The 25,986-nt window shown below is 39.0% G+C and overlaps 1 protein-coding gene and 1 long non-coding RNA gene across 2 annotated transcripts in view; one reads left to right on the forward strand and one right to left on the reverse strand.

Moving 5' to 3' along the window:
• Positions 1-25,986, forward strand: part of FAR2 (fatty acyl-CoA reductase 2) — a 153,200-nt gene that overhangs the window by 35,555 nt on the left and 91,659 nt on the right. The gene's annotated exons all lie outside the window — the stretch shown is intronic.
• Positions 313-21,057, reverse strand: LOC123591563. The gene is made up of 4 exons (XR_006709409.1): positions 19,172-21,057; positions 14,179-14,554; positions 12,998-13,086; positions 313-1,042 (listed from the first exon to the last, which is right to left on the reverse strand). It is a non-coding gene; the product is annotated as an uncharacterized LOC123591563 (long non-coding RNA).

A 25,986-nucleotide genomic window follows, 5' to 3' on the forward strand; every position in this document is an offset into this window, starting at 1 on the left:
GAAGAAGGGAAGCCCTAGCTTCCAAAGATTAACAATCCAAGGTCCTTTTAATTTCCCTTTATGTGCAGAAATTATAGGGGCCAAACAAACTTCTGTTTTTCCAAAAAATATTCTTCCTACTAGACTGGCCAAAGGATATGGTCTTATTAGAATATTTTGTTTCAAGATGTCCTCTAGGACCCCTGTCAATAACAGTCCAATTACCCCAGTGATTATGCTCAGACTCTCCATAATAGGTTGTCCAGGGAATAATGTTCCAGGGGTGGTCTGAATATTTGAGACTAGAGCAAGTTACAACATTAGGAGTGTGAGATATGCTTATTTTTTAAGGTATATCAAAGCTTATGGCTGTGAAAAAGGTAAAATCGTCTGGCTTTGTAGAGGTTTTGGGCTGGCTGTGCATGTGAAAGGCAGTTGATTTTTAGTTGGAGACAAGCAGATAAATTGCTGAGTTTAGTAACACACATAGGAGGTGCTGGAGGAAGCCACCATTGAGGTCTTGGCATATAAAGCCAATGCTCTTGTTCAGTTTGGAAGGGCGGGTTAAGATGGGCTCCTTCCATGAACTCTATCATTATTGCTAACAGGAATATCCCAGGCTAGGAGTGTTAAGCTATCAAATATAGGTGGGTTAAGGAGATGAGCCCAATATGAATATTGAGCTTGGCCTGGACAAATGAGGGCAAGGAGTAGAATTAGGCTTACACCTATTGAATTTTTGTTAATGGCAGAAGTCATGGCTATCAGATGTGAATTAGGGGTATATGCAATATTGTTGTGTTGTAAGAGGATGCCGGCCTGGTTAGACAGGTGTTTTAAAGGTTCCCCATGTTACATCAGTGTCAAGGACTTGCGTTTGTAGAGTGGCTTCAGGATGAGGAGTCCATGAAGAGGCTTCTTTCATCTTGAAGAAGGGGGCCAGTAGCCGCTCACTCAGAGTCATTCTCTGGATGTTCTGGTTCACTGGAAGATATCCTAAGGATCTCCATGATGCCGTGGTAAGACTTTACCGAACAAGAGGGAATCCACAGAAGTCTGGAATCTGAAAGAACACAAGCATAGCCTCAACCCCAGATGAGAAGTTTAGTGTACCCAATCAATGCGGGCCCCCCTTCAGGGGTTTTGCATAGTGCCATAGGGTGAGAGGGTTTATCTTATTTTGAAGAATGTCACTCAGCTGCAGTTAGTCCTTGAGGATTGAGATTTAAAAAGTGAAGAGTAATCCTAGCAAGATCAAGAAGGAGCTGAGGTTGTAATGCAGACAGCCAGGGCTTTCTCCCCCTTTTTGGTTTTTAACATGTTTTTGAGCGTAATATATGCTCATTTTACAATTGTTTGGCCTGGTGGATTATAAGGAATGGGTAACTCCAACCAAGCCTTAAGCAAAACAGCTTAAAAGGGCATGATGTCCTGTTGTTTTACCGTTTTGGTTAAAATTATATTTATTTATTTATTTACTTATTTATTTATTACCATTAACAAAAATGTATTATTTTTGTGGTTGTTGTAGGATGTACTAATTTTATTTTGGCTCAGCAGTAACTTACATATTGATCATTGGCCATTGAGGGAGGGGGCTAAACGGCCAAAGTCAAGGTCTATTTTCCTGTCTTTTTTAGTAACGCCCATATAAATATGTTTTAGCCATATAGATATCCATTTGTGGCATACAATGGGCTAAGTTTGGTAAAATGGCTCCCATGTATCTTAGTAAAAGCCCAATATATCATCCCTCTCTCATATGGCAGAGGCATCCATTTCTCTCCTAAACAGGAACAACACAAATGTGGAGGATTTGGAGGCTGGCACCTAGAGTATTGCCATCATTTTCACAGCCTTTGGATCATAGGAGGAGGAATCTTTATCTTAACCCTGTGTACTTTTAAAATCCATTTATTTTAACCTTAGTCTGTTCTGGCCACACAATTTTTTTTTTTTTAAGATTTTTCTTTATGAATCTTTTACAACTTTTCTTTGCATTTAGCTTTTGTCCGAAGCCATTTTTCTCCAAGTAACCAGTCTCATTTACGACAAAATTACTTTCTTTTACCTTTAACAAAAATATATTTCCATTTCTTATATCTTTCCTTTATATCTCCTACTTTCCACATACAGAGTTGCTTTTTTAAAATTTTTATCAGTTTTAACTACATTTAACAGAATTTTAACTCTTAGAAACCTTAGTCTCCAGTGAAAGCTAGGTAGTGACCAATTGTGAATTGTCTGTTACATTAGGAAATTTTTTAGGTGGTAGACTTATGAATCCATTAATCATAAAGCATGGATTTAACACTTCTAAATATTTTTTTTTTTTTTTGCAACAAGTCAAAAGCACAGACCCACATCTAGTGATTAGTGTTTTATCTTTTTATCTCATTAGATACCAATGAATTTATCTTAATTTATCATGCAAGCAAAACATTAACGTTTTAGGTTACCAAACACTTTGAAAGCTATCTTAACAATTACCCATGAAAACTATGAGGCAAAGTTAACTATTACTTTAAGTCATCCTTTTGCTAACACAAGATTGGAACAGCGAGAACATGAGCTTATTTGACCTTTAGTAAGCCTTAGTAACATAAAGTTTTATATTTAATGCTGATAACGTTAAAGACAGATCCAATAGACTTAAATTAGTTTAAACACCAAATATGTTTCATTTACCACTTAAATCCTAGGAAGCTTGCTAAAACCTCAGGAAGTTATTATAAAGCACATCCTAAATAGGATTACAGATCATTACAAATCTTGAAACTTTATTATTTAACCAACGTGGCAATAAAAGATCCTAAAGGCGAATGTATAGTATTATATAGTTGTTAGCGAAACTTAGCTCCTTTAACAGTGAGAAGTTTTAACTAGGCAATTAAAAACCTAAGATGAAGCCTAAAGCTTTGGTTTTCTGGCAGACAAAAGAGAGAAAAAAAAAAAAACCTTTTGTTTACATTGTCTTATCAAGAACAGAACAGTCCAAGAAAACTTTGCTTTTCGAACAGAGAGAAGAGCAGAATTTTAACCTTATACCGGTGTACTTTTAAATTTTTATTCATCTCAACTTTAGTAGAATAAAGTTTTATAATTTAAAAGACACGCCTATCTTAATAATATTTTATCTGCGTCCCCTTAAAAGTTTACCATTGTTAATTTTTTCCGTGGAACCAGTGAGTAAATTTAAAGTCTAAGAGAGGGTTTTTTGCCTTTTGACAACCTGCGGAGGAGGAATGCCTTCTGAGGTTTTGAAGAGTCAGATAAGCAGGCACACCCGGGAGGTACAGAAACAGGAGGAGGGGGAAGGGAAGGCAGAAAAGGTGAGGAACTACCAAGAGGCCTGAAGGCAGACAGAGGCACAGAGGGCAGAGAAAACAGTTCATGTGGTCCTAAAGCCTGTCAGCTCAGATAGATGAGAAGATACCGATTTTTGTTTTGTTTTGTATTATTTGTTTTGTTTTGTTTTGTTTTTGTTTTCCACTAGTGGAATTAAGCAGTCCATGTCGGGCCAGAGAAGACAGGGAAGTTTCCCTAAACAAAAGGAGTTTCAGCAGCTGCTTGGGAATATTCCTTAAAATCTCTATCCCAAGGTAGACTAGCCAGAGACAATTGGCTCTAATCATCACAGTTATTAATCCAGGAAATGAATGAGGGAGAAGCCTTCACATATGGTTACAGTGACCACAGAGTATAGGGAGAAACAGAGAGAGAGTTACAGTCCCCTATATCAGGGAGCCTATATAAAATACACTGCACCACACTATTTCAGTGCATTGTTTTATTGACAATGATTGGAAGTTAGGCCACTGCCTTGGTTGGGAACACTGCCCTGTGTCAGACAGTTGTTTAAAAGACACCGGAATAGCAGCGGCAAAGTTTTACCTAGCACTAGTTACATAGGCATCATGAAACTCTTGGGCACAGACAGCATACTGGGCTGGGGTCCAAATGATGTTCTTAAGAGAGCCCCAGTCCCAGGCGCACATGGAATGAGTGCCATGAATATTTTCTAAAATACTGATTGTAAAAGGGCTGTGATGGACATACAGCGGAACCGATTTTTGCAATTCTTTTACTATTGGAAAGAGCAGGCCTTCGTCGCCCCATTGCCTATTTTGCCTGACAATGGGAAAGAGCTGCAGTTTACCAGCCTTATGGGCTGCTTTAATATACTTTTGCATTGGGATGAGGACTTTATCAGAGCCAGTTGGTGAGGTTTTCAGAGGCTCAATATCTTTCCACCCTTTTGGGGGAGGGGGGGTATCTTCTGGCTGTAAAGGAGCCAGAGGCACAATCTGAGTATAGGGGAGCGAGGTTTTTCCTCCTTTTTAGATATCTCTGTGTCTTCCTATGCACTGTCCCACCTCTACAGGGAGGGGCAGTGCGGACAGTTGACCAGGTGAGGATTACTTAAGGGGGGACATTAGCCCCTTTAGAATGCCTGTCTTCAACGTTTTCTCTACTCGTTTACACACTTTAAGATCATAAGTTCCTTGTTCTGGGAACCAAGGGCAATTTTGTTGGACAGCCAGTAATCTAAGGCGAGCCTTGTAATTTAGAATAGTCCCTGCTGTTCCTCCTAAGGACTGAAGAATTCAAATATAGTGCCTTTGTTCAGGGGCTAGGGAGTCAGGGGGAGGTAATTTCCCATCGGAGATCTCTCAGAAAGTTCCACAGCAGCAAATCCTAATATAGTTTTGCTTTATCCCTTACCTCATCAGGTAGAGACTGTACCCAGTTCGTTTTTTTTTTTTTTTTCTGGGAGCTCCTTTACCATTCCACGGGGTCCTACAGTCCTTGTGTTGCACCACCTGGCCATGTCAGCCCCCTGCACACTTCAGCCAGTAGTCACTTTCCTTCTGTCACGTTGGGGTCACCATCTGTCATAGACTCTAAGTCTAAAGTTCTCTTTTGGCCAACAAGAGAGCGAATGCAGGATTAAAGCAAGAGATGGCTAATGTCTGGGAAAAGACAAGAGCCCTGAATAAGGGTCCTTACCCCATATTTATTTAGATCAGAAGGCTTACAAACGTGATGGACATGTACAAAGAGACAAACTGGGGACATTAACTTGGGGACGTGAGGCAAGAGGGGGGTTTTGAAGATATTTGTTTGGGGTTTGGGTCAACAAAATCCTGACGCCAGGCAGATGGGTAGATGGTTTTTAACGACAGACAGGAGGCGCCCTGTCTGTTTAACTTAGCTAGCCTAGTGGATGAGACAGATGGGGGAATAACCTGAGGGTTAATAAGGCACCGTTTCTTTTGTTAGCCATCTCGGCTCTAGGCTGCCTTGCATGCCGGGCAGTGGTCCATAGTGGAATTGACCAATTTACTTAACCTGGCCCTATCCTCCAGGATAGCAGCTTTTCTTCTATAGTACTAAATTGGCGGTGCTTACACCCTGAACATCTAATCCTCTTTATTGCATATACCTATGTATCGGGCACCTTTGCACCCGTTGCTATTTGGGGCCTTTGTCCCTCTCTCTATTCTGGGAGCTCTGCATCCCCTCTCTATTTTGGGGTTCCATTGCACCTCCCTAGTTTTGGAGCCTTTGAACCTCTCTGTTCTTGGGGTGACTTTTTACCCCCCATTCTTGGGTTGCCTATCTGGTTTATCCAAACTTGGGTGTGAGCATTTTATGACTTTGTATTTGTTTATGCCTTGTTAGCCCATTGGTATAAGCCCGGAGGATTCCTTAAGCCTATCCCCCACAGGTTCTTTTCCAGGATTGCTTTTGCTCTTTGGGGTCTTCTCTGGTTCCATACAAATTTTAGGATTATTTGTTCTAGCTCTGTGAAGAATGCTGGTGTTATTTTGATAGGGATTGCTTTGAATATGTATATTGCATTGAGTATATCAGCATTTTAACAATATTTGTTCTTCCAATTCATGAGCATGGAATGATTTTCCATTTTTTAGTGTCTTCTTAAATTTCTTTCATAAGCTTTCTATAGTTTTCATTGTATAGATTTTTCACCTCTTTCATTAGGTTTATTCCTAAGTATTTGATGGTTTTTGATACAATTGTAAATAGGATCAATTCCTTGATTTCTCTTTCTGCTACTTCATTATTGGTGTATAGAAATGCAACTGATTTCTGTACATGGATTTTATATCCTGCGACTTTGCTGAATTCATGGATCAGTTCTAGCAGTTTTTTTGGTGGAGTCTTTTGGGTTTTCCACATAGAGTATCATGTCTGTGAAGAGTAAAAGTTTGACTTCCTCCTTGCCAATTTGGATGCTTTTTATTTCTTTGTGTTTTATGATTGCTGAGGCTAGGACTTCCAACACTATGTTGTATACCAGTGGTGAGAGTGGACGTCCTTGTCATGTTCCTGACCTTAGGGGGAAAACTCTCAGTTTTCTTCCCATTGAGGATGAGATTAGTGGTGGGTCTTTTGTATACGGCTTTTATGGTCTTGAGGTATGATCCTTCTATCCCTACTTTCTTGAGGGTTTTTATCAAGAAAGGATGCTGTATTTTCTCAAATGCTTTCTCTGCATCTATTGAGAGGATCATGTGGTTCTTATCATTTCTTTTATGAAATGTGATATATCACATTGGCTCTGGATATATCACATTGGATCTGGTTGGCTGGTATCTTGTTGAGAATTTTTGCATCCATGTTCATCAGGAAAGTTGGTGGGAAATTGTTCCTTTTTAGTGGGGTCTTTGATTTTGGAATCAGGGTAATGCTGGCATCATAGAATGAGTTTAGAAGTTTTCTTTCCATTTCTATTTTTTGGAACAGCTTCAAAAGAATAGGTGTTAACTCTTCTTTAAATGTTCAGTAGAATTCCCCTGGGAAGCCATTCAGCCCTGGACTCTTGTTTGTTGGGAGATTTTTGATTACTGATTCAATTTCTTTACTCGTTATGGGTCTGTTCAAATTTTCTATTACTTCCTATTTCAGTTTTGGTAGTTTATATGTTTCTAGGAATTTGTCCATTTCTTCCAGATTGTGCAATTTGTTGGCGTATAATTGCTTATAATATTCTTTTATTATTTTTTGAGTTTCTGTGGTGTTGGTTGTGATCTCTCCTCTTCCACTCATGATTTTATTTATTTGGGCCCTTTATTTTTTCTTTTTGATCAGTCTGGCTAGGGATTTGTTAGTTTTATTAATTCTTTCAAAAAACCAGCTCCTGGTTTCATTGATCTGTTATGTTTCTTTTTTCCCCCCTCCCCCCCCCCCCCAATATTTATTTCTGCTCTAATCTTTATTATTTCCCTTCTTCTGCTGGCTTGGGTTTTATTTGGTTTTCTTTTTCCAGCTCTTTTAGATGGAAGGTTAGGTTGTATATTTGAGAACATTCTTCCTTCTTTAGGAAGGCCTAGATTACTATATACGTCCCTCTTATGACTGCCTTTGCTGTATCCCAGCAGTTTGGGCTGTCATGTTTTCATTTTCATTGGTTTCCATGTACTTTTTTAATTTCCTCTTTAATTTCTTGGTTAACCCATTCATTCTTTTATAGGTTGTTCTTTAATCTCCAAGTATTCATGGTCTTTCCAAGTTTTTTCTTGTGGTTAATTTTGAGTTTCATAGCATTGTGCTCTAAAAATATGCAAGGTATGATCTCGATCTTTTTGTACTTGTGGAGGGCTGATTTGTGTCCCAGTATGTGATCTATTCTGGAGAATGTTCCATGTGAACTCGAGAAGAATGTGTATTCTGCTGCTTTAGGATGAAATGTTCTGAATATATCTAAGTCCATCTGGGCCAATGTGTCATTCAAAGCCATCGTTTCCTTGTTGATTTTCTGCTTAAATGATCTGTCCATTGTTGTGAGTGGGATATTGAAGTTCCCTACCATTATGGTATTATTATCAATGAGTTTCTTTATGTTTGTGATTAATTGATTTATGTATTTGGGTCTTCCACGTTGTGGGGGGGTATATATTTACGATTGTTATATCTTCTTGGTGGATAGACTCCTTAATTATGATATAATGCCCTTCTTCATCTCTTGTTACAGTCTTTATTTTAAAATATAGATTGTCTGATATAAGTATGGCTACTCCGGCTTTCTTTTGCCAACCATTGGCATGATAGATGGTACTCCATCCCCTTACTTTTAATCTGCAGGTGTCCTTAGGTCTAAAGTGGGTCTTTTGCGAGTAGCATATAGATGGATCTTGTTTTCATATCTATTCTGATACCCTGTGTCTTTTGATTGGAGCGTTTAGTCTATTGACATTTAAAGTGAGTACTGAAAGATATGAATTTAGTGCCCTTGTGTTGCCTGTAGAATTGGTGTTTCTGGTGATGTTCTCTGGTCCTTTCCAGTCTCTGTTGCTTTTGGGTTTTTTTGTTTTGTTTCATCTTTTCTCCACTCAAAGAGTCCCCCTTAAAATTTCTTGCAGGGCTGGTTTAGTGGTCTTGAACTCCTTTAGTTTCTGTTTTTCTGGAAAACTCTTTATTTCTTCTTCTATTTTGAATGAAAACTTGCTGGAAAAAGAATCCTTGGCTGCATATTTTTCCAATTCAGCACGTTGAATATATCCTGCCATTCCTTTCTGGCCTGCCAAGTTTCTGTGGATAGGTCTGCTGTGAACCTAGTCTGTCTTCCCTTATAGGTTAAGGATTTTTTTTTTCCCTTACTGCTTTCATAATTCTTTCCATGCCTGTGTGTTTTGTGAATTTGACTATGATATGCCTTGATGATGGTCAGTTTTTGTTGAATCTAAAGGGAATTCTCTGTGCTTCCTGGATTATGATGTTTGTGTCCTTCCCAAATTAGGAAAGTTTTCTGCTATAATTTGCTCACATAAACCTTCTGCCCGTTTTTCTCTTTCTTCATGTTCTGGGACGCCTATGATTCAGATGTTGTTGCTTTTTAATAAGTCACTGAGTTCTCTAAGTCTTGTATTGTGCTCTTTTGCCTTTGTTTCTCTCTTTTTGTTCTGCTTCATTATTCTCCATAATTTTGTTTTCTGTATTGCTGATTTGCTGCTCTACTTCGTCCATCCTTGCCGCTGTGGCATCTATTCAAGATTACAGTTCAGTTATAGCATTTTTTATTTCATCCTGACTAGCTTTTACTTCTTTTATCTCCATAGAAAGGGATTCTGTGCTTTTTTCAGGCCCAGCTATTATTCTTATTATCGTGGTGCTAAATTCTAGTTCAGACGTCTTGCTTATATCTGTGTTGATTAAGCCTGTGGTTGGTATTTCTTTGTGTTATTTCTTTGGGGGTTAATTCCTTTGTTTTATCCTTTCAAAGGAAGAAAAAAATTAATAAAATAAAAACTAAAAATTACAAAATTAAAGGCAAAAAAATCCAATAAAAGAAGCTAGATCTTAGGTGTGTTTTGGCCTGCCTTTTGAAAGAAGCTTGATAGAATGGAGAAAAATGGAAAGAAAAAAAAGGAAAAAGGTAAGAAAAATTTTAAAAATTAAAAAAACATAGAATAAAATGAAATAAAGAAATTTAAATAGAATATTTTTTTCAAAAATGAAAAAATAAAGTAAAAAAATTTTTAAGAGGCGCCTGGGTGGCTCAGTCAGTTAAGCGGCCGACTTCGGCTCAGTTCATGATCTCGCGGTCTGTGAGTTTGAGCCCTGCGTCGGGCTCTGTGCTGACAGCTCGGAGCCTGGAGCCTGTTTCAGATTCTGTGTCTCCCTCTCTCTGACCCTCCCCCGTTCATGCTCTGTCTCTCTCTGTCTCAAGAATAAATAAACGTTAAAAAAAAAAGTTAAAAAAAAATTTTAAGTGAAAGAATTAAAAATTTAAAAAAATAAAATTTTCTCTTTCTGTATTGAAGAAAAAGGAAAAAAAACAATTTAATCAAAGAAGCAAAAAAAAAAAAAACAAAAAAAAAACCACCTAATAAATGAACCAGCAAACAGAATGAAACCCAAATGAATTTACATCCAGTTTCCCCTAGAACTGAAACTATGAAGCCCTTAATAGTCTGTATACTAAACAGGTGGAGGGACTCTTGCTGGTCTCCTGGGGGATGTGCTTGGAGCGTTCATTTGGGTGGGGATTGATGTAATGGCTCCATTCTTCACTAGGTGGCACTGCTTAGCTTACTGGGGTGGATTAGTGTGGTGCGCACGCATAGACAGGAGAGGTGGAAATCAAGTTCCCCTCCTTTGTCTCAGACCTCTGTCCACTCCCTGCCTCCACCCTGTCCCTGCCCAAGTTGTCCACCTGCCAATCAGCACCTCCCTCCAGAGTTTTATCTCAGATGGGTTTGTGTTTCAAAATCCCATAATTCAGAGACCTCTGCAGCTTGGACCCACAACTCCTTGGGGGAGGGTCTTACTGAACAATGGCCGGGTTCTGGCTTGCCCCAGAAAATGTTCCTGTAGTCGTGCAGCAGCAGAGGTTCAGAGATTATGGCAAACCACAACACACAGCCAGCATCAGGTTTCACTGCATTCTGGGCATCTTTATTCCAACACCAGCAAACATGGCTGCTCTCTGGGTTCTGCTGGGACCTTTGCCTGTAGGGAGACCTTATGGCATCTACCAAATGCACTCCAAGTGAGGGAACCATTTCTCCCTGTGTGGCACATGGACCCCTCAGAACCTGCTGCTTGCTCCTGGGGATTTGCCCCACTTCCTCACCAGAGCACTGCCAGGCACTGAGCTCTGGAACTTCAGACTCTGTGCTCCACTGTTTATAGAATTCTGGTAGTATTGAAAGCCTCTCCTTTTATTCCCATCAATAGTTTTGGGGAGCAGTTTTCTTATTCAGTCCCCTGCGTGCATTTTCACTCTTTCTCTCTCTTTCTTTCCAGCTACTTTTGGGGAAGTGTTTTTCCTGCACTCTCCCCCTTTCTCTGTCCTTCTCTGCAAAAACAGCTCCCTACCCTCCATGACTTTTCTCTGCCCCAGTGTACCTCTCTGCACCATGTACCTTCCAAATTCTGTGGCTCAAGTTATGCAGATTATTGTGTTGATCCTCAGATCGATTTCCTAGGTGTGCAAAATGGTTTGGTGCAGATCTAACTGTGTTTCAGGGATGAGACAAGTTGAGGGTCTCCATGCTGCTCCTCCATCTTGATCACAATTCCACAAATCAGATAATTTAGATAAAATGCAGAGGTTCCTGTAACAAAGGGGTACCTGGGTAGCTCAGTCAGTTAAGCATTTGACTCTTGGTTTCAACTCAGTTCATGATCCCACCTTTTCCTTTACATCAAATTCAAAAATGGGTGAGTCAATACACCACAGTAATTCCTGCTGATTGTTTTGTTATTACACTTCCACAAATTAAATTGATTGTCCTTTATGATTGTGTGAGTTTGAATGTTCTGAGTAAATAAGAATTATCAGGTTCTTTATGAAACCTTACAACATTTTAGAGTACCAAAACCCAAAGGACCAGAGGAAACTAACTTGGAAATAAAAGATGTTACTATTTATTAAACACTTCCTATGTGCTTGGTACTATGATGGATGCTTATGTATGCAAACTCATTTAATCCTCTCAACATGCTCTATGGACAGATGAGGTTAATGAACTTTCCCCAGTTATACAGTAAACAGTGGAACTAGCACTTGAAACTAGTTCTGGATAACTCCAAAATCCTAGAGTTCTTTAAACTTGTTTTTATTGTGTATTTATTTTTGAGAGACAGAGAGAGACAGAGTGTGAGCAGGGGAGGGGCAGAGAGAAAAGGAGACACAGAATCTGAAGCAGGCTCCAGGCTCTGAGTTGACAGCACAGAGCCAGATGTGGGGCTCAAACTCACGAACTGCAAGATCATGACCTGAGCCGAAGTCGGACACTTAATCAACTAAGCAATCCAGGCACTCCATAAAATACTAGAGTTCTTTAAAAACTACTCATGTTTTTGCAGATTTCTAGTTCAGCAAATAATATTTGTTATATGTTATTCAAGTAGTTCAAAGGTTCTATAAAATAACGCATTTGTGCCTGAAATACCAAAGTCAACTAATACATCTAATTTAATTAAGGAGCGACGCCCATTTCTTGAGCATCAGCTTTTATAACAATGAATGCAACATAAGAGTCTGGTCAACATGAAATAAAAGTGAAAGTGGAATATAAAGAAAAAGAGAGTTGACAGAAAGACCTTGGCTCCTTAAGTGGCACTCTTCTCATTTCTGTGTATACCTGTAAATTAGTGGCTACATTGCAGATATCAATATTTTTTTAAATATAATAGCAATAGAATTAAAATACTGACATTTTTAGTTATGCAGCTTTTCAACCTTAGCATTTACAGTAGTGGGTCAGAAGCTTGCCCTGATTTGCCTTTCAAAGCACAGTAAAGTGTTTAATAGACAATGTAATAGACCCAGGCTATCCTGAGTTGTAATACAAAAGCTTAGCATGTCTATTTTCTTTTACCTGCTTCATTTAACTACTGCCCCCTGCAGACATTCTAGTTTCCCTCCCATAAAATAGAACTATTCCTTAAATGGACTATGTATTGTTTCTTAAAGAAATACAGTTGTGTTTCCATATGATAAATGAAAGCAAAAGGTGAAGATGTGTTGTAGTAATCCGTTGGAGGGATTATCATTTCCAAGACTAGTCTTCAGCTTCTCAGTTTCTGAAATTTGGTCTTGGCATCATTAGGTTTAATGGAATGGATTCCCAGTATATGAACTCACAAGAAATTGATGTATAAACTAGAACTCAGTTTATTAGGTTTCTGTTGGATGCAGATTTCTTCCTAGGTACTATAATTATTATGTCTTCATTGAAATGGACCCTCCTTCCAGTGTCATTGTGACTGGGTGTTGTGGCCAGTCCATAGAGTTGAGATGGATAACCACCCAAAATTTGGTTTGGATTCCCAAACTGATGATGCCAGACACACACACACCAAGAAGTGTCAAAAGGTTTTATATTCCCATAATGAAGCTTTCCATAGAGAGTAGGGTGGGCCTCTCAAGCTGATCTGAAAATAGCTTGAAAGAGCTGTGAAAGAAAGGAGACTGGCTTTGAGTTTTCCTGGTAGGTAGGGGCTGGAGCTGGAGTGACGGTTTTAGTGCATGGTTTAAACTTACTGCTTGTGGCACAGCACCTGGGCCTTCTTAATAGCTTGTCCGGATCTGAGACAGAATGGGGGGAGGGCGAGGTAAGGCTTGAAAAGTGTCTGTAATCAAACATCAAATAATGGAGTCAGACTTTTTATTACATTGAGTCCTCAGACTTTAAGAAAGGCTGTTTAGTTAACAGTATTAGTGCAACGTGTAGTGAGTATGCTTGAAATCATTCATATAGAGTATAGTGGAGAAGTGTGAGCTTAAGCCCCTCTGGCTTCCACAATATCAGGCTTTTATATCTCTGTCTTTTCATTACCATTACCATTAGGTGGAAAAATCTAAATTCTTGTTCTTTACTTCTACTCATGAGATTTTTTTTTTGAACACTTTCTTTGTTATTAAATAATTCAATAATTTTTCTGACCCAGTCTTTCTTGCTGTTTAGCCAGGGTATTAGCATATCTTTTTTGGTGATTTCTTCAAATTAGCAAAACTCATCTGTTGTGGGCATAATTGAATTATTTTAATTCACAGTATTCTAAGAAATTGTACTGTCCACCACCTACAACCACTTTCATTTTTTTCTTCTAAATTGGTGATAGTGAATTTTCCTTGTATTGTTTATAAAGGCTCACCTTGCATGTTATTTCAGGACATTGACCTTATTCTCCTATATCACCATTTAAAATGAAAATAAGTATGTACATTGTGGAATACTGGTAACAACAAAGAACATTCCTACAAACAACTATTTAATGCATGAAGGGTAAAGCAGCAACTCATTTCTGAATGATTGTTACCAACTGTTCTGTACTTCTACTGAGAAGAGAACCAAAGAATATATTCAAAGCAAAATAGAAAAGATTCAGAATACACTTATATCTGCAAAAACAAGGAAGACTCAGAGAAGACCCTCCTTTAAAGGACTTCTTTTAAAAATTTTATTTTTAAATCTGCTTATAAGGAGAACAAAGTAGATCCGGTGACTATAACAGTCTAAGTCAGTGGTTCTTCACCTATTTGGAGTCAGGTCTGTGGGAGAGTTGCTAAAAGTCCTCAGTGGAGGGAAAATTCACATGAAGCAACATTTGCATTTGACTTGTAATGTGCATTATATTATTCAATAATAACTTTATGCTTTGTGGCAAATAAAAATCATTCCAAAGGGCAAGAATTGGTTTCATAAGGTATGTGGTCCTTACCAGAACTGTTTCTCATAGTTGGATGGCTGTGTTCACTTACAGCTTCCAATTTGTCTCTAAGCCCATCTTTGTGTTTTTTTACTCAACTATTACCCCATTTTTGGAACTGAAATATGAAATGCATAGTCTTATATTTATATGAACATGTTGAAGGTACAAAAGCCCTGTAACCTACAAAGGCTTATAGGATCAGATATGCAAACAGTAATAGCAACCTTTGTACCAGGCAGCATACAAAGCAGTATCTCATTTAATTCTCTAATAACTTTATGATGTGGTTATTAATTCCACTCATTGATGAGGGAGCTGAGGCTTAGAAAGAGTCAGTGATTTGCCTGAGTATTCATTGAGCACCTCCTGAACATCTGATCTGATACTGGAGAGGAAGATGCAAATGAAACAAAACATGGAGTCAGTAAGCTTTCAAAACTAAAAGTTTCTTCTTAATTTTTTAAAAGTTCCAGTAATTAACATGCGGTGTTGTGTTGGTTCCAAGTGTACAATACAGTGATTTGCAATTCTATATGTTACCCACTGCTCATCACAATAAGTGTACCCTTGTTCCTCTTCACTTATTACACCCATCCCCCTACCCACCACCCTCTCCCACCCCCCGGCATAAAAAACTAAAAGTTTTTTTTCTTAATTAATTGCATTTTCAAAATGTCTATGTTGGAAATTATGTTCTAGCCTTGTAGTTTAATGATACCCCAGACTAATGATATGGAGAGTTGACTTCTAAAACTCTACAAGTGTTCGTTTAAGAAATGGTGTATTCAGGGGCCTGGGTGGCTCAGTTGGTTAAGCATCCAACTTCGGCTCAGGTCGTGATCTCATGAGTTCATGAGTTCGAGCCCCATGTTGGACTCTGTGCTGAAAGCTCAGAGCCACGAGTCTGCTTCAGATTCTGTATCTCCCTCTCTCCCTTCCCCTCCCCTGCTTGTGCTCTGTCACCCAAAAGTAAATAAACATTTAAAAAAATGAAATGATATATTCTATCACAGGCTTTGTTAATAGTGGCAGCCAAGCAAACAGATATACCCCAGATATTTTAGTTCAGGACAAAATATTCAGGATATTTTAATTCGGACTTAATGCAAGACAATTTCTATGAACCAAAGTTCATCTCCCTTGTCTGTACATACATGAAATAATTAATATAGCTTAATGGTGACATTAAGTATACTTCAAATAGATGTGGCATTGCTACCTCTTTATTTATAGTTGTGAACAGCTGTGTACTTTAAAAATAACAAACTTTTTTAAAAGACAAAGAATAGAAGAGAAAGGAAAACTAGGCTTAAGGAGTTTCTTTTTATGCTTACTATTTGAAATAGCTTTATATAAAGGCAATTTATATTCTCTACCATTATTCTTTTACATGTAAATATCATAGCAACTTCCCTTTTAAGGATTATTGCTAATATTCGTAGCTTTGTCATAAAGGACAAAGACTTTAGAGTCTTAATGCTTTGATGTAATATTTTCCTTTTTTGTAAATGGAAATTAAAAAACTGAAGCATAAAAATGTTGTGTGTCAGTGAAGCAATGATCCTATCAACACTATACTTCCACCTATACAGGTAGTGATTTTTGAATCTAAAGATACTTTCTTCATCACAGCCACTGTTTTCCTTTCTACCCCAAATCTTCACATTCCCCACTTTTCCTGAAATTCTGGGAGTATTTGAAGCTCCTTAATTTCCTCTGTTTCCTTTCTCTTTGACCTTTGCATTCATCCATCTACTTGGTAAACATTTATTCTAAATTGGCAGATGGTAGGCAGGTGCTAGAGATACAAAGATAAAATCCTATTCCTGTTCTCAAGGTACTTAAAGTCTAAAGGGAAAGGCAGATTTGAAAACTATTGCACTGTCCCCTGGTAAATACCACTGGAGTTCTAGGAAGAGCATTGACCAGTCAGGGGTTGAGCTGGGCCTATTAAGAAAGCCAAATGTGTGTGTGCCTAAAGTGCAAGCATATGTTAGGAGATGTGGGAGAAGTTGAAAATGGAAAAGCATACAAAGACCAGCTTGCCTATCCCTTATTATACACCACAATTGGGAATTCAGACTTTATCATGAATCACATTAACAAGCCATAAAAATCTAAGTAGCTTTAGCAAGAGAGTGACATAATAATACATGCATTTTAGAAAGATCTCACTGGGAGCTTTGTGGAGGCAGAATGAACCTGACTGACAGGAAAGATGGCAGCTAGTAAAGGGGAGTGTGGAGAGGTCCCAAGCAGCTGCAGCATGATGTAATGGGGACGTTCATGGAAGGGGTTAAATGAGGTGGAATCTCCAGGATTCACAGATTGAAGTTATGTTGGGAGTGAGATGGAGATAATTCTCACATTCTGGCCTGAGTTACCAGGTGGACAGTGGTGGTGTTAATTAGGATTGGGGATCAATTCTTTTTTTAATATGTTGTGTTACTGGTGCCACTGAAACATCTGAATAGAACTGTGTAAAACCCAATTAGATGTGAGTCTAGGGCTCAGGAGAGAAATCTGGGCTGTGGATAACAGTTTAAAAGCCATACAGATAGTGTATAAGTGGTGGTGTATTCATGCACATAAGCAGCATGTGTGAATGAGGTTATCAGTAGCTAATTAAAAATGAAAACAACTGAGTGCCTGGGGTGGCACCTAAGAGAAGTACTGCCTTCCTACCTGCCAAATTGGGGGAACTTCTAGGTCACATGGTGCCTTTGTGTGAATTAGAGAACACCTTAACTATCTACTAGAAAGTTGTCATTATCACTTTATAAATTTATGAGGTCTACAATGTGAATGGTGACCCCCGGAGCTGAGCAGTAAAATATCAGTTGGGAAGATTAAGAAGCCATCACCAGTCAGATAAGAAGAAATCAAATGGTACATAAAAACTATAAAAACAGAGTTTCAAGGCAGAAGAGTATTCAACATCACCTACCAACTGTGTCTCAGGAGTTAGGTAAATGTGGTCTGAAAGTTTTCATCAAAGAGCTGGTTGGTCTTAGGGGGCACAGTTTCAGACAAGAGTCCCACTCTGGATTATTCCCCTCCAAAATCTGGGATGTTCTCTTTCTCCTATCTTTTGCAGATGCTGTGATACCAGCCACTGTTCTGCCTTTACCCTCTCTACCATGTGAATCTCTACACATAATCTTACTGTCTTATCTGTGCTTTGAGGGCTGTATCTCCTAATTGGTATCTTGGTACATTTTGTTTTGCCCTCCTTCCTTTGGCCATTCACATCTCCACCTGACCAGTACACCCAGTTTCTCATTAGGGTTTCAAAAAACATACTGGATGGTTTCAGTCACAATTCTTATAGACATCGATTGCCCTTCAGATATACTTGTGAGCATACATCTGTAGTTGAATACAGTTATCTTCTGAACAAGGGATGAAAGGGAGAGTGAGGGCTTCTTACTACTCATTATCCTCTTTTTGGATAAGGAAAACTTTATCAGCCCAATTTTAGAGAATCATACTGAAGAAAATGAGATTTCTGCCTTCTGCATCTAACATAGGAGTTAAGAGGGTAAATAGAGGTCAAGAAGATCACTTATCAAGAACTTCACTTTCTGATGTCTATTACAGTGAGACTTGTGATAAGATAAATTGGTTAGTCATAAGTTATATGTGTAATACTATTTTCAATTAATTGTGAATGCTGACTTCGATATACCTCGGTCAAATTTGAGCACATTATTTCAGTAGAACAGCACTGCTCAATACTGTAGCCACATCTAGATATTTAAATTTTTAAAAATGTTTATTTAGTTTAGTTATGAGAGAGAGATAGAGTGTGAGCAGGGGAGGCGAAAGAAAGGAAGACACAAAATCTGAAGCAGGCTCCAGGCTCCAGGCTGTCGGAGCACAGAGCTTGACATGGGACTCAAACTCACTAATGACCAGATCATGACCTGAGCTGAAGTCTGACACTTAACTGACTGAGCACCCAGGCGCCCCTGGATATTTAAAATTAAAATTAAAATTAAAATTAAAATTAAAATTAAAATTAAAATTAAAATTAAAATTAAAATTTGAGGCACCTGGGTGGTTCAGTCAGTTAAGTGCCCAACTCTTGATTTTAGCTCAGGTCATGATCTCACGGTTTGTGGGTTTGAGCCCCACATCGGGGTCTGTGCTGACAGTGCAGAGCCTGCTTGGGATTCTGTGACTCCCTCTCTCTCTGCATCTCCCCTGCTGGCTCGGTCTCTTGCTCTCTTGCTCTCTCTTAATAATAAACAAAAAATTAAAAAAAAATAGTTATTAATTTAAACTACATTAAAATAAAATTCTGTTCCTGAGCCACATTAGCCACATTTTAGGTGCACAGTAGCCACATATAACTAATGGCTACCATATTGGACAGTACGGGTATGAAACTTTTCCCCATCACAGAAAGTTCTATTGGGGCAGCACTACTCCAGAAAAGTGTTGATTATTCCTTTTAGTTCTCCATTGTTGATGATGACTTGGAGGAAATAAGTTAGTGTCTCAGCAATAATACACAAGTTATAGGATACTACCTAGAGGATTTTTGCTTGTTTTTTATTTGATATAATAATTTAAGAAAAAAAGGAACCTACTACCAATCAGCATCTATAGTGTTCCAAATATTTTATACTCACTATCTTAACTAACCTTCACTAATACTATGTTGTCATTACCATTTTACAAATGAGGAAAGTAAGGTTAGGAGAGGGCAAGTGGTAGAATCAAAATCCAAAGTCACATCTATCTGGTCCAAAGTCGACTATTTGATAACTTCCAAAAATCGCCACATGGTTACATTTTCTTTTCTTCAAGTAAAATAAGGATGTGCGTTGGGGTGTACTCAAAAGATAAAGGCAGAACCGTCTAGACCTTTCAAGGAATTATTTGTATTATCAAATGAATATTTTGATGAACATGTTGTTAGTCATGTACTCACACCCATTTAAGTACTCACTGAGAGTTTCATTTATTTTCTTACCATCAAAAACCAAGTTCTTACCTTCCAGTGACATTCAAATAACTTGTTAAACAATAGTCCCAAATCTATTATATACCTTCATGGAAAGTCTGAGAAACAAAAAGGAAATAAATCTCAGCAATATTTTTCCAGAAGATGCATGCTATTTTGGTTAAATTATACATTAGACCCTGAAAATTCATGGAGACAAAGTAGTACAACTGATTTTATAATTCATTTTACAGATGACTTCTGAAGAAAGAACTGATACCTGATATTTAATAGTCTACAGAGAAGAGAAGCACTTTATAAAATGTAATTTTGCTCAAGTTTTGGCTTAAAGCTGTGGTCTTTGGTTTGTGTGACATTCTAACAAGCAAGGAATCTCCTCCTTAAACCACATAAAAGTAAATGAAAATATAGCAATTCTGCCACCATATTATTCTTTCTCCTTTATCAATTTTGCAGCAAAGCAATTCATGCTGCACATCTACTCTGCTTTGCAGAGAATTAGTATCTAGGTGAGAGGTTGCCTTGGTTCTTAGGTTCTTATGGGAGAATCACCCAAGAGTGAAGCTCCCAATGTGAATTTAGGATCTACATAGTTACACTTGGGCCCCAAGAAAATCTTGAGGTCATGGCCACTGTAAGGCCATCCATCTCTGAGGTTACTGAAGATGTTTTAATTCCCACAATATTGTTTTGTCTGCATGAAAACTTTGTGTGTATGTTAGTGCAGGAATGAAGGCTGTAAATGGGTGGGACCTTGATGACCATCAGCACCTTACAAATTGCAAAAGACTTGAGTTAGATAGAAAATATGTCAGAGGTAAAATGTAATCTTTCAAAAGGATCCAGAGTGGTAAGACACAGCCTGATTTTGTAATCAATAAGTTAACAAACACCACAATCAACTCACAGCAACTTGTTTCTTGGGCATAGAAGCAAACAAGATGTAGACCTGTGTATTAAAAAGAAATGAATGTGTTCTCCATATAAATGTAGATCATTAGCTTTTTCCCTAAGGGTCTCCTCTAAGCCAGGACTAGACTGGTACTGGAAAGACAGTGGAGACATGGTCCCTGCCCTTGTTGAGCTGATATTCTCATGGGATGACCGACAAAAGTACATATAAAATGAAGCAATTAAAATGCCATACAAATATGAAGGAGATTAACACGAATCTGAAAGAAGGAAAGATAAAGTCTCATTTACTATATATAGGGTGTTCATGAGGGCTTCTCTGGGTATGTGGCATTGAATCTGATGCCTGAAAGGTAAAGTGGGAACTAGCTTTGTGAAACGTGCTCCCCACAGAGGGCACAGCCTGTACCAAGGCTCTGAGGTGAGATTATTACCTACACAGCTGCCACAGGATTTTACAAGGTATTTTTTTTCTTGGCAGGATCATCTGATGATTCCTTTATAATATTATAATAATATACAATATAATATTTGTCATATTGTTGCTTTCATAGAAAAATTTGAGGTTTTCCATTGAATTATTGTTATACAGTGAAACCTGGCATTTGGAAGTATCCTTTCCTTTCTGTCTACAAAAATCACCCCACATACCTGTGATTGGGCATGTAGTAAAAGTTTACGCATTTTACTATGTTCAGGAAATGTTGCTTATCAGTCCCCTACCACACCTGCATCATTACAGATGTTTTCAGAGGTTGTAGAGAGAGAGATCTTTCAAACAGGAATAAACTGTTTATTTCTCTGGTCTCAGCAAAGAACAGGCCTGGAAAATTTCAGAGTACCAATGTGTTATACAAGCCTTTGCTCTCCTCTCTTGTCTGCTCTGCAAATATGAAGGCACAAAATTTCCACTTCATAGTTTTTGTTGAATGAATAAATGAGGAAAGAAAGAAAGAGAAAGGAAGGAAGGAAGAGAAAGGAAGGAAGGAACGAAAGAAAGAAGGGGGAAGAAAGAAACAGAAAAGAAAGGAAGGAAGGGGAAATAAAGAGAAGAAAGAGAGGGAGGAAACGAAAGAAAAAAGCAATGAAGGAAGGGGAAAGAAAGAAAGAGAAAGAAGAAAAAAGGAAGGAAGGAGGGGAAAGAGAAAAGGAAAGAAAGAAAGAAAGAAAGAAAGAAAGAAAGAAAGAAAGAAAGAAAGAAAGAAAGAACCTATGTAATATTTTAAGCTCTTGCTGTTTGGTAAGTACATAGTGAAAGAACAAACCAATCGTACCAAAAGCTACAGGGCAGGCTCTGAAGAAATGGAGACCAACGAAATGCAGAAAAAGCTCCATATGATCCTTTAAATATGAGTGAAATAATGATACTAGCCAAACTCAAAGAATCTCACATAGAGGGAAGAACCAAGGCATCCCTAGATCTTGAAAGGATCTCAGAGACCAATGAAATTCTCAGGAGTCTCAGTCTCTAGGAAATAGCTACTATGTCATATAGCTGAACAGTAAGGAAAGTACAGCAGGGAATTAGTGGTCTAGAGAGCATTGATTCTTATTTTCACTTATCTTTTAAAAAGACTGTATTTCATTTTTTCTGACTTGTGGCTACCAGCTGCCCATTATGAAAAGCTTCTTTTTTTAAAAAAAATCAATTTACTCTGCCTTGATTACAGCCTAGGGACTGTGTCTTATTAATAGCATTTGCCAGAAGTAGAAGCATCATAAAGATGCAGTTTCTTAAATGGTACTTCCCTCAAATTTACTCTCCAATACTTGGCATCACTGGGCAGTGTATTCCATGAGAGCATATCCTTACCCAATGAGAACAGTCTTGTACCACCTGTCTGACTTGTTTCTGAAACTGGGTGAGAATTACCAAAAGATCTGGCAATTTTCACCTTTGTGTGGAATTGGACCTAGCACTCATCTTTCATCATGTTTTGAGTCTTAGATCACAGTGACATTGGTAGCTTACTTGAACCTTCTGAGATTGTTGCAATATTCCTACAAGGCTCAATACTCAGAACATCTAAGGTATATGCTAAAGTAAACCCAGGTTTACCTAACACAAACTCTTGCCTCATCAGATTTAAGACTGATGGAGAAACTGGGCTGGATTTTGTAGACACTGGCTTGTCTTCAACTTGGCACGAGGGCACAAACCCTGACAGCTGCCCCACGACACTGCAAGGCATGCATCTTTCCCATAAGTTTCATCTTGGGATGCCGCGGATGAAGTCATGTTTGGCTTTGCTTCCAGGCCTTTGACCCCTTTCAGGGGATCAAAAATATTTAGTGACCCCTAACTAAATGGAAGGCACGGTGGGATTCAGTGCTCATTGTTTCCACCTCTAATTGGGGGATTAAGATGCACGGACATGTAAGGAAGGGAAAGAACAGCGAAAGTGCGAAATTGGAGGAAAAGAAGACCATAATATGAAATGACAGGCAGTCCATCACCATGTGCCAAAGGACTGACCTGAGCCATAACTGTGGTAGGATTGGTGGAGGAAGGGGACAGGCCTGGATCCCAGAGCAGCCCCAGCAGGTATCATGGATAAAGCAGGATTTGATTTGGGCCTTGGATAGTCCAATGGTTCCCAACCTTCCCTGGTCAGGAGGACAATCTGGGGAGGCCAGGAATGCCTGGAGAGGAGGAAAGAGGAATGGGGGTGCCATGAGAAGGAAAAGAAGTTTAAAGAAACAAAGCTTGTTTGGTCACAGTAAAAAGTTGGTGTAGGAGGAGAAAAAGAGAGAAGGCAGAAAAGTCAGATTTCATCTGGTTTTTAAACAGTCTTGTGTGCTGGACCAAGGAATTTTGGCAACATATTTGGCTCGGGATAGTGAGCCATGACACCTGATTTTTACAGCTGGAGCAGGATATTAGAATTCCTCTATATCACATAACTCCTCACTTCCCACTTCCACCCCCTGCTTGGAAGCCTAAGTCTGACAGAAATTAAGTATAGACACATGCTAATACTTTACCAGTTCCTCATTCGGATACAGAATTCCCACTGTCACTATGGGGATGTGGTGATTCATAGCAAAGCACAACTGCCTGTGTAGAATTCCCTTGAGTGATCGCCAGAACCACTGAGGTAGCAGAGTCAGCGTCTCCTACGGGGTAGCCAGGCCACACTGGGCTCTCATCCCTCTGCCTGGGGTGAGGGGACTCTGCACTGGCACAGCCTGAATAACACACATGCTTTCACCATGGCTTTGGTCCACTGGCTACTTTGGTTTGTTTTGCTGTCTGTCTGCCTCTTTCTCCATTTCCTTGTTCGAAGGGTAGGCCTGGGTAAAGTTTTTATCATATTACTGCAAATACTGGGCTGAGAGAGTTTGGATGGATGGCTGGATGGCTGAATGGATGGATAGATAGATTGATAGATTAGATAGATAGATAGATAGATAGATAGATAGATAGATAGATAGTTTTTCTGAAGAAGTCCACCTAGCTAGAAGAAAATGGTTTAGAGCTTACAGCTGGCATTTCATAAGATTCTTTGCAGATCCAATTCTGTCAGACCTTAAAAGAAGGTAAATTTCACACCACTGCATGAGTTCAGAACTTGAACACAGCATATTCACCATAAGACTCTGTTTATTCATATAATAACTTAAAAGACTATTGACTAGAAGCTTAGCATTTCCTGGCTGAACAATAGCTTTGAGCAGTATCGCAACCTGTATGTGGGGGCAAAAAACCACTACAGTTTGAGGGCAACTGAAGTCCTCTTCCTGTGCTTCTTCCTCTGAATTGAAGTTTGAAGACTTGGCAGGCATTTCTGGTGAACGCCAGAATACGTCAGTTTCTGCCATCTGTTCACACTCATCTACTCATTACTGAGCAGCTGCAGGCCAGACAGGGCAGTCATTTGCCCAAACTTCAGTGACACAGGGATTCAAACCTGCCATTCATTCCACTGAAATAGGAGTAGTAGATTTTATCAGAGGGGAAGAGTCAAAGAATTTTCCTCTAATTTTTCTGTGTAGCCTTTCTTGACAGGATGTGGCATGTGGCTGCACAAGTGTCACACTCGTTAATCTTGTTCATTCTTCATTTATATTTATACTATCAGATTTTACTGAAAGGTTTAGTATTAGTTTCATAAGAAGAAATTTAATTGTCTGATATTCAGGTATGAGAAGGTATTCATTGAGAACTCTTGTCTGGAGCTAAGGGCTAGAGAGAAGAAAGACAAAAGAGGCTTTTTGGCCAGTGTAACTCTGGAGACAACATTATAAAACATGAGCCAGTTAGAGAATAAACACCACCAAAGTGAGAGATACTTACCACAGCTACAGTACACATTTTGAAAAGGAAATGATCGCGTGCACTGGCGTGTTTATATCAAACATGGGATTGGATTAATGAGGGGGACTTAATTTCCAAGTAGTGGGAGGAATGAGAACAGAATCATGGGAGAATGTTCCAGTTGCAAAATGCAAGAAACCACTAGGAACTAGAGTGGGAAAAGCAATCTGCCCGAGGTGGATTAGTCCGGGGAAGATACACAGAATGCTCTACAAGGGAAAATGAGGTTAGCCAGGAGAACTTCTGGCTGTTCCAGAAATTCAGCCAGGAGGCAATTTGGACCTGAACTAAGGACAAAGCACTGCACAGGTGGGGGGGATGATCCAAAAAGAATTTTACCTGGAAGAGTCCAAAGATCGGATGTTCCTTTTTAAAAGGAACATTGGAGACCATATGGTTTCATCAATGACAAGATGTTCTCCTCTGGAATCAGTGTTTTCAGCAAAGATTTTTGTCTTCCGAACTGCTTTTAACTCTACAAAATGTGCTCCTATAAAGTTTTCTCTCACTACTTTTTCTTTTTTTCCAGAGATGGGGTGTGTTAAGTCAATCATAAATGTACTGATTTTGAGATTGGACTACCTTGCAGCTGAACTTGTACAGTTCAGGAAATGATGCCTCCCTTTAGAACAAATACCTTTTTATAGTTTATGAAGGCCAGTTAAGTCGGTTGTGGGAGTGGTGATTTCATGACCTCAGACTCTGGAAGGAGGTCCTCACTGCTGCTGAATTCCAGTCCAGGTAGAAAACCGGAAGTTAGAGTAGCTAGACAGGCTGGGTTGGAGAAATGTAGGCCTGCCTCCTTGCCACTAGTGAAAAAGTGTATCAAGGCTTTTCTGCTCCAGGGCAGTACACACACACACACGCACACACACACACAAATGTAAAAGAAGGAATAATAAACTCAATCAAATTAGCTCAGCCTCAGCCCTGCCCCCCAACACTCATTCATAGACACTAATTTTGTGACTTTGACAAGCAACTTAATTTCTTCTCATTTTTTATATTTCTCTTGCTTCATGTCATAAGCATCATAACAGTTGTTATTGTGGGTGAGAGAGCTGATAAGTGATTCTGTGAGATGGACACTGTAATCAAGGAGACAGAAACTCAGAGAGTTGTCCAAAGTCAGGCCCTTGTATATGTAACCTAGGGCTGATTTTCAACCACACATTCCTGTGCCATCTCATGCCAATGGTTAGGCAAAGCTTATGTCATGGTGGCCATCTCTGCAGTTGGCAGTGGTTTGGCCTTATTAGTTATACAAATAAAAAAAAAAAAAAACCAATAGAGTCTGGATGCATCAGCTATGCCAATAAGAATAGCTGATTCTAGGGGCGCCTGGGTGGCGCAGTCGGTTGGGCGTCCGACTTCAGCCAGGTCACGATCTCGCGGTCTGTGAGTTCGAGCCCCGCGTCAGGCTCTGGGCTGATGGCTCAGAGCCTGGAGCCTGTTTCCGATTCTGTGTCTCCCTCTGTCTCTGCCCCTCCCCCGTTCATGCTCTGTCTCTCTCTGTCCCAAAAATAAATAAATAAATTAAAAAAAAAAAAAAAAAAGAGCTGATTCTTCTGCAGCTACTTAAACTTTTTATTAAACATTCATGTTGATACCAAAT

The sequence above is a fragment of the Leopardus geoffroyi genome, chromosome B4 (assembly GCF_018350155.1).
Source record: "Leopardus geoffroyi isolate Oge1 chromosome B4, O.geoffroyi_Oge1_pat1.0, whole genome shotgun sequence".
NCBI lineage: Eukaryota > Metazoa > Chordata > Mammalia > Carnivora > Felidae > Leopardus > Leopardus geoffroyi.